This window comes from Sapajus apella, unplaced genomic scaffold (genome assembly GCF_009761245.1).
Source record: "Sapajus apella isolate SASKATOON/1434 unplaced genomic scaffold, GSC_monkey_1.0 scaffold185, whole genome shotgun sequence".
In the NCBI taxonomy this organism is placed as follows: Eukaryota; Metazoa; Chordata; class Mammalia; order Primates; family Cebidae; genus Sapajus; species Sapajus apella.
The window spans coordinates 1,283,796-1,294,019 of NW_022437125.1; positions in this window are offsets into that span (position 1 = coordinate 1,283,796).

The window sequence follows — 10,224 nt, forward strand, 5'->3', positions numbered from 1 at the left end:
AGGTGTGTCTAGAAGCAGAGGGGGAGCCTCCTCAGGAAAGCTTAGAGATGGGCGGCTTGTGACTCCACAGACTGAGACGCGGTGCCCACTGTGACCCTCACACACCTGCCTCCACCTGCCACCTCCCCCACGTGCTGCAGGCTCTGTCACCAGCACCAAGCGTGCACACAACCGGCACGCGCACGCACGAGCACGAGTGTTCAGACCCAAGTCCTCACAGAGGCAGAGACGCCGTCTGCGGAGGTGGACACGCACCTGCAGAGTGTCCGGGCCCCATGCACACCTGGAGATGCGCGCAGACATGCGCACTCGCAGCACCACACACGGAGGCGCGCAGAAGGTGGTACACAGCAGTGTCCCCCACACGCAACTTTCACTCTACGACCTATGGCGACACGTGCACAGGGATCCTGGGTGCAGAATTCTGTAATGAGGACCCATGCCTGAGTCTCTACTCGCGTCGGACATCATGCAGCCCCTTTCTGAGTCCAAGATCCACCCCTAACATTCTGATTACCTACAGCCTTTATCCTGATCCCGTGCTTGCTCTAGGAAGGCAGCCTGGGATGCACAGTTGCTTTTCTTTGCGCCTGCGAGGGCTGCCCTGCTGTGGTTATCTGAAAAGCCCCTGGCTCCCTCTCCCAAGCAGTGAGCTCAGAAGAGGGTGGGCGGGGTGGAAGGTTGAGCCGTTACATCATCCCTGTCTTCTCCAGGGGTGAGTGTCAAATGAATCTCAGGGGAGCCTGGTGATGGATGCGGGGCCCAGGAGACGGGCAGGGGCCTCGGGGAGCCTTTGGGGCCCATCAGGCTTCCTCCAAATCAATCCGCATTTATAGATGCTGCCCCTCAAATCTTCCCTGGCTGCCCTGCGTGCCCAGGTCGGAACCCAGCTTTAAAGAAAAAAAAAACAAAAAACAATTGAACTCACGGAGATAAAGAGTAGAAAGACGGTTAGCAGAGGCTGGGAGGGGCAGTGAGAGGGTGAGGGGTAAGTGAGGTTGTTTAATGGGTACAAAAAAAATCGAATGAATAAGAGCTAGTGTTTGATAGCACAACACGGTGACCATAGTGAATAATAATTGTACATTTAAAAATAACTAAGACAATATAATTGGATTGTTAGTAACACAAAGGATAAATGCTTGAGGGGATGGATACTCCATTTTACACGATGTGATTATTACACATTGCAGGCCTGTATCAAATATCTGATGTACCCCATAAATACACATGCCGACTATGTACCCACAAAAAATTAACAAAAAATTTTAGGCCAGGCATGGTGGCTCATGCCTGTAATCCCAGAGCACTTTGAGAGGCCAAGGCGGGCAGATCAGGAGGTCAGGAGATCAAGACCATCCTGGCTAACATGGTGAAACCCCGCCTCTACTAAAAATACAAAAAAAAAAATTAGCTGGGCATGGTGGCACGTGCCTGTAATTCCAACTACTCAGGAGGCTAAGGCAGGAGAATTGCTTGAACCCAGGAGGGAGAGGTTGCAGTGGGCCAAGGTCATGCCACTGCGCTCCAGCCTGGGTGGCAGATTGGGACTCCCTCTTTAAAAAAAAAAAAATGAAAAAAACCAAGTCACCACAAACTAGGTGACTGAAGTTCAATGTTAGTCAGAGGCAGTGGTGCACTCCTGTAATCCCAGCTACTCCTGAGGCAGGAAGATTCCTTGAGCCCAAGAGTTGGAGGCCAACCTGGCAACATAAGGAGACCCTGTTACAAAAATAAAAATTAAAAAAAATGAATGTATTTGTTGTGTTCTAAAGGCCAGAAGCTCACAATCAAGGTGTTGGCTGGGTTTCTTCTCTCTGCAGACTTTGAGAGAGTATCTGCTTCCTACCTCTCTCCTGCGTCCCAGTGGCTACTGGCAATCTTTGGCAGTTGCTTGCTTCATAGATGTTATTATTCCAAAACTGCCTTTTCCTCCATATGGCCTTCTTTTCTATGTCTCTGTGTGTCTTACCCCTTTCTTTCTCTCTCTCTCTCTTTCTTTCTTTTTTTTTTTTTTTTTAATTTGTTTGAGACGGAGTGTCGCTCTGTTGCCAGGCTGGAGTGCAATGGCATGATCTCTGCTCGCTGCAACCTCTGACTCCCAGATTCAAGCAATTCTCCTGCCTCAGCCTCCCAAGTAGCTGGGATTACAGGTGCTTGCCACCGCACCCAGGTAATTACTGTATTTTTAGTAGAGGCGGCGTTTCACCATGTTGGCCAGGCTGATCTCAACCTCCTGACCCCGTGATCTGCCCACCTTGGCCTCCCAAAGTGCTGGGATTACAGGCATGAGCTACTGCGCCCAGCCGTCTTCTCTCTTTCTAATGAGGGCACCTATCATTGAGTTTAGAGCAGTCCCTAACCCAGGATGGTTTCATGTCAAGATTGTAATTGGTTGTGTCTGCGAAGACCGGATGTCCAAATGATTTCACATTCTGAGGTTCTAAAAGTACATGAATTTCTGGAGGGACTTCATACAACCCACCCTGCTTTAGTTCCCATCTCTACAGTCCAAACCTTATTCAACAACAGAATGATCCTGTTGAACAAACCAGATTACATCCCACATACCCTCACTTAGAACCCACCATGGCTCCCTAGTGCCCAAATGCCTCACTGAAACCTACAATGCTCTATGCAGCTTCTGGACCTTGTTGGCTTCTCTGCCATCCTCTCTCAACTCCCTCCCCCAATCTCTCCCCTTTCAATCTCTGGGCTAAAATGAGACAGGAGCATTTTCAGTATGCTGGCCTCTCTCTCACCCCATTTTCTTTTAAAACATTTTTTTAATTAAAAAAAATTGTTGAGACCAAGTATCTCTCTGTCACCCAGGCTGGAGTGCAGTGGCATGATCTCAGCTCCCTGCAATCTCTGCCTCCTGAGTTCAAGCAATTTTCCTGCTTCAGCCTCCTGAGTAACTGGGACTACAGGCGAGTAATACCACACCCAGCTCATTTTTGTATTTTTAGTAGAGACAGGGATTCACCATGTTGGGTAGGCTGGTCTCAAACTCCTGACCTCAGGTGATCTGCCCACCTCAGTCTCCCAAAGTGCTGGGATTACAGGCATGAGCCACCGCATCCAGCCTATAACTTTCTCTCTCTTTTTTTTCTTTTGAGATGGCGTCTCTCTCTGTTGCCCAGGCTGGAATGCAGTGGCATGATCTCAGCCCACTGCAACCTCCACCCCCCGGGTTTAAGTGATTCTCCTGCCTCAGCCTCCCGAGTAGCTGAGACTATGGGCACATGCCACCATGCCAGGCCTATTTTATTTTATTTTAGTAGAGTTAGGGTTTTCACCATGTTGCCCAGGCTGGTCTCGAACTCCTGACCTCAGGTGATCCACCCACCTTGACCTCCCAAAGTGCTGGGATCATAGGCGCGAGCCACCATGCCCGGCCTCTCACCTCATTTTTCTGTGCACCCCTCACTTTTTTTCACCCCATCTGCCTCGATCAAATGGTCTCAAGTCTCACATCATTTCTTCCAGGAAGCCTCCTATGTCTCCACACCCCGGGCTGAGTCAGGTGCCTCTCTGGGTCTGAGCTTCCCCCACCACACATTGTGGTCATTGCCTGGTTACTGTTCTGTGTCTCCTGCTAAACTGTAACATCCTGACGGCAAGGACAGCATCTCATTGAGTCTGTGCTGTGTTTCCAACACCTAAAAAGGTTCTTACATCTAGTAAATATTCAAAAAGTATACACTGAAGAAAATAAGGAATGAAGGGTGTGTATGATACCGTGATACTCTATAAGGCAGATGAGAAATGGGGAAGGTGACATTTGCACTGAGTTTGAAGGATGAGGAAGGGTCCGCAGATGCAGTGGCAGGGAGGGTATCCCAGGCAGAGGAGCCAGCTTGAGTGCCCACAATAGGGTGGAGGAGCTGGAGAAGTCATACTGGGGCCAGACTGTGAAGAGGGTTGGAGGTATCTTAGAACCATTGCTCTGGGCCCAAGAGGAGGGTGGGCTGGAAGTAGAGGCCAGGAGGGAGCTGGGGCCTCGAGCTTGGCAGGGGCAGATGCCAGCCTGATTGAGGGTCCGGCCAATGCTTTCCTCCAAGCTCAGCCTCCTGGGACAGCAGAAGATCCAGAATCTGGAGAAATTGGGCTGGACATGCAGATATTTTCTCCAGAGACATTTCTTTGGCACAGTTTAAACCAGGAAGGGACATCAGAGGAACAGATGTTCAGCTGAGAGATGGAGCCAGGACTAGGAGAAAGGTATTTTGTTGCTGCTTCTGTGCCCAGAGAAATGAGGATGTGGGGCTTGTTCACAGGAAACAAGGTGAGTTGTGAGCCAGGGGATGGGATGGGAGGACCAAGGTCGCAGTTCAGCTGCATCTTGTGGCCCTGCCTGGTGGGGGCGCTGTGACTCTGGACTTGGCTTCTCTGGACCTCATTTTCCGCTTTGTAAAATGGGACTGGATTATTCCAGGAAGAGAAACTTTATGTGTGAGGATTCTGGCCCAGGGTAGGTGTTTGTTCGGGGTGAATGCCGCTCCCTCTTCCCCCATTTCAATTTTTTCTTGAACTGTAAAGGCCCTTCCTTCACTCGTCCCACAAATAGTTGTTGAGCACCTACTATTTGCCCAGCAGTGTGTGGCAAATAAGCAGAAGTTGCTTTGAGCCTCAGCCTTGTGACTCTGCTCAGCTTTTCTCCCAGGCAGGACCCTTGCATTTCTGGGTCTCTCAACTGAGCTTCACCCAGAAATGATTTAAAAAAACACGAGTTCCAGAAGATGCATTCCCCAAATGTGCATCAGCCCTTCCTGTGTACCACATCCTATGCTCATAGCTGCAAGGAGGCATGGCTCAGGCCCATCCCTCCCTCAAGAAACATCTCTACAAAAAATACCAAAGTTAGCTGGGAGTGATGGTGGGCGCCCGTAATCCCAGCTACTCAGGAGGCTGAGTTGAATCTGGGAGGTAGAGGTTGCAGTGAACTGGGATAGAGTCACTGCACCTCATCCTGGGTGGCAGAGTGAGACTCCATCTCAGAAAGGAGTCTGAGAAAGAAAGAAAGAAAGAAAAAGAGAGGAAGAAAGGAAGGAAGGAAGGAAAAGAGAAAGAGAAAAAAGAAAAGAAACATCTCCATCTACTTCCCTTCACTGCATTCTGCCCTTGAATTGGGGACTGTGAGACAGATTCCTCTGTTTCTTCCATCTGATCCCAAATACATGAAATCTGGCAGACGCTCACTTTTTAATTGGCAAAATTTGTATATATTTATGCTGTACCACATGATGTTTGGATATCTGCATATACTATGGAATGGTTCATCCAAGCCAGTTAACATGTGCGTGATCCCACACGTGTATCATTCTCTTCTGTGATGAGAACACTCAAAATCCACTCTCAATAATTTTCAAATATACAATAAATTGTTATTGACCATAGTCACCGTCATGCACAATAGATCACATGGTCTTTCTGTCTCACTGAAATTTTGTGTTCTTTGACCAACATCAAAAAGATGAGAGATAAAAAAATGTTGGCAAAAATGTGAAGAAAAGGGAACTCTTGTGAACTGTGGGTAGGGATGCAGATGAGTATAGTCATTATAGAAAAGAGTATTCCTCAGTAAATTTAAAATAGAATTATCATGTAATCCAGCAATACCACTTCTGAGTGTAGCATATACCCAAAGGTAATGAAATCAGTATGTTGAAGAGATATCTTCACTCCCATGTTCATTGCAAAACTATTCACAAAAACCAAGAGATGGAATCAACCTAAGTGTCCATCAATGGATAAATGGATGAGGGAATGTGATATAAATACACAGTGGAACACTATTCAGCCTTGAAAAAGAAGGAAATCCTGTCATTCGTCACAACATGGATAAACCTGGAAGACATTGTGTTAAGTGAAACAAGCCAGGCAGGTTCTCATTTGTATTAATGGTAATTTACTCTAGATGGTTTCCCTTTTTGGATCTTTTACCTCAGTGAGTTTCAGAGAAGAGAAAGGGGCTGTAACAAGGAGTCTGCAGCATTTTCACTGCACTTATCTTGTGCTATCTGAATGACTAATGCACTGGTTTGTCTCCCTTCCTTGTCGGGAAGCTCTTAGAGGTGGAATCCAGCTCGCAGTCACATTTCTAGCACATGTTAGATATATCATAAATATTCAGAGGATAACATTTCCATTAAAGATTGGAAGGCTGAGTTGTTTTGAAGGGCTCTTCAATGCCTTGGTCAACTTCCTCAAGAGGTCTCCTCCATCTGAGATAAGAACTGCCTGACAATAAATATTCATAGAAACAGGAAACCTCATGCTTGATCTGCTGTTGTGGTAACAGGAAGAAATAGGAAGAGCCACACTGGCTGTTTAAGACGATGAAAGTGACCAGCCTCAAACCCCAAAGACTGCATGAAATAACTTATCTCCAGCTCGACGGAAGTTCAACCTCAGCAGCCACGCATTTAACAGATGTATCCAGAGCACTGGAGCTCATCACTGAGCCAGGGGGAGACTGCAATGGCCAGTACAGACCTAATCCTGCTCTTGTGGACTTTACAGTGAAGGAGAGAAGGTGAATGATGAATAACTGAATTTCAGACAAGAGCAGGAAGAGTATAAGGAGGGAATGGCAGTGGCTACAGGATAGACAAACAAATTTTCAGAAAACAGGGCAGGCTGGCCGGGCGCGGTGGCTCACACCTATAATCCCAGCACTTTGGGAGGCCGAGATGGGTGGATCACGAGGTCAAGAGATCGAAACCATCCTGGTCAACATGGTGAAACCCCGTCTCTACTAAAAATACAAAATTTAGCGGGGCATGGTGGCGCACGCCTGTAGTCTGAGCTACTCAGGAGGCTGAGGCAGGAGAATTGCTTGAACCCAGGAGACGGAGGTTGCAGTGAGCCGAGATCGCGCCATTGCACTCCAGCCTGGGTAACAAGAGCGAAACTCCGTCTAAAAAAAAAAAAAAAAGCAGGGCAGGCTGATGGGGGAGGACTTCATGGTGAAGGTAGCACTTCAGCTGAGTCATTCTGCAGGAGAGGAAAGGTTGTGCACCAAGCAAAGGGAGGGACATATGCAAAGGACCTGGGATGGGAAGATGATTATTCATCCAAGGAACAGAAGAAGGCCAATATGACAGGGGCGTTGGGTAGCAAGAAGTGAGGAGTGGCTCAAGGAACCTAAAAGACAGCTAGAGGTTTGCATCCAAATGACCTTCCCCCATAATCCATCAGACATGAGATGACACATATCTACACGGGATGCATGCATAAGGGCAGGTGGTTTCAAATGATGTCAGCCACATCTACAAAATGAATTTCAGATCAACTAGAGAATAGCCACCCACATTTTAGAAGGGTTTTGCAACTCACAGACATGGAATGGGGTTGCAATGAGAGAGTCATTTGTTTGTTTTCTCTGTATTTATTGAGCATCTATTAGGTGCCAGGCAGTGAGAACACAAGGTTGAGCAAATCCAGTGTGGTCTTTTCCTCTTGTGGGGAACATTGAGTAGAGAAAGAGAGTAAGTATTGAACAAGTAATTTATATAATAAGGAGAGTGTAGTAAGAACTAGGATGGAGGAAGCAGAAGTCTAACCCACCTTAGATCTCTGGAAACCTTCCCTCTATCTCCTCCGACAGCATAAAATGCTCACAGGAGCCACGCTTGGCACCAAGTGCTTTCCATACTTTGGTTCTGATGGCCAAGATGCTGTGGTGCTTTCTGTAACATTGGCTATGTGGAGCTCTGGGGCTATGGTGCTCTGGGGAAGAAAGAGCCACTTCCAATGCCTGCCTATGTCTCTGATGCTAATCAGACACCTGCCTGAGACTAAGAGGAAAACTCTCTGAGGCCATTCTCCCAGAGTGAGATTAGCCTGTGTTTCTGTCCACCTAATCCCTGAGCTATGCCTTCAAACCTCATCTGCCTGCAGCTCTGTAGCTGATCCTTAGAGACGCTTTCATTTGCAAAAATTAAGTGGAGATGAAAATTGTATGTCAACTTTTAATGAGCCCCCAGGTGTTAGTGAAAAACCCTATGGCTTGTTCACTAATGAAACTTAGAATTGGCTTCTTGGGGATTGTTAGGCAGTGGAGCTTGGTGAGTTGTGCAGACAGGTGTCCCATTGGGGTGTTTAATACCAATCAGGGCTCTAAACGTGTTCTTTTCTGATCTGTCCGCCAGAAAAGATACTAGGGGGGCTTTGAGCGATGGGCACTGAGAGCTTTAGAGCAGGCTGGAGGTGGCAGGTTCAGATAAATTTTACTAATTGCTTGGTTTGGAGATCCCATGACATCACTTCAATTGAATGCTCCAGGGGCTTTTCTTCTTTAAACAGAGACCAGCTGATCACCACTGCAAATTGTTTGTTTCTCTTCAGTTTCTTAAACACAGATTAATGATCATGGGGAGGCTTGTAGTATAGACTGGATAGCTCCTTGCTTCACAGCACTGACTCATATCAGACAGACTCAGGTTCAAATTCTGACTCATCCACTTCCTGGCTCTGTGGCCTTGGTAAAGTGAATTGATCTCTCTGTGCCTCCATCTTCTAATTGGGAGGCTAATATTAATAGCACCTGCTTTCATTCCAGTATCCAACCCTGGACTGTGCTGTCACACCATGGGTGCATCACCCACACACGAGCAATCTTCCAGGGGCAGGGGTTTGATCTGACTCACCTTTGAGTCCATAGTGCCTGGAACTTGAGTAGACACTTAGCAGGACTCTGTATATGTCAGTGGACTTTAGTTGATTCACCTAACCATTTATACTGGGTAGAGCCAAACTCCTCACCCTTTTATCAATACCCTTTAATAATATTCTTAATTATCACTTATCCCTCACTCAGCTAGGTACTACATTGTCCCCTTATTTCTTCACTGAGCCTTGTCTCCAGAGCTCCGACATCAGGCCCACTATCTCCCAACTCAGAACACCAGAAGCACCCCCAGTGAGCTCAGCTGCACTGTGGTGGCTAACTCTAGAGGTTTTGAGCGTGGGGTGGCCAAGACCATCTCAGAGATAGAAGAGGGCCATGCAGCCAACGTCTGGGATGGGGTCCAGCTCTGTGGGCCTGTGTGATGGTTAATACTGAGTGTCAACTTGATTGGATTGAAGGATGCAAAGTATTGATCCTGGTTAGTGTCTGTGAGGGTGTTGCCAAAGGAGATTAACATTTGAGTCAGTGGACAGGGAGAGAATGGGCCCACCCTTAATCCAGGTGGGCGCCAACTAATCAGCTGTCAGAGTGGCCAGAATAAAACTCAGGCAGAAGAATGTGGAGAGATTAGACTGGACTAGCTTCCCAGCATACATCTTTCTCCCATGCTGGACGCTTCTACCTTCAAACGTCGGCCTTCATGTTCTCCAGCTTTGGTACTTGGACTGGCTTCCTTGCTCCTTGGCTTGCAGACAGCCTATTGTGGGACCGTGTGATTGTGTGAGTTAATGCCCCTTAATAAACTCCCCTTTATATGTACACATATCCTGTTCTGTCCCTCTAGAGAACCCCGGCTAATATAACCTGTCAGCTGTTCTTGTAACAAGAGTCGCTTCCTTCATTTCTGGAAGTTCCCCTCACCTCCCTTCATCTTCTTTCACCATTCCCTCACTTCCCACCCCAAGCCCACACTACATTCTACACACACCTGATGTCCTTTCTCCTAGAGGTGACCATGTGCCACCTCTTGGTACTATCCGTGTCCTCTCATTGACTGCCTACAGTAGCCTCAGAGGTGGGATATTGTGACCATGGTACAGCTGAGGTTTGGTGAGATTAAGGCTCTCACCCAGAGGTGTGCATCTTGGAAAATGCAGAGCCAAGACGTGAACCAGCTCTGCCTGACCCCAGAGCCTGAGTTCTTACCACCAGGCCACCCTGCCCCCAGCAGCCCCTGGTATTCTCAGCATGTTCACAATGAGCTGTTTGTTAGGGGGCACTCATCATTGAATCTTGCTCCAACTTCAGCTGATGAAGCACACGAGGTTCCTCCAAGGCTGGGGATAAAGGGGGAAACGATTCCTTCTGCATCATATCCCTTCCCCACAGCAGTCAGGCTACCCCAACCATCTGGCTATGCCTCTTTTTCATCTCTGCCCCAGATATGTGGGATCCTCATTTGTGACATGGGAACTGGGGTTCTTGGGTCACTTCAATCACTCCAGATGCTACACGGCCAGTGACTTACTCAGTACAAAGCAACCTCCAAGGATTAAATGTTATTTCCCATTGTCCTGGGGAGAAATTAA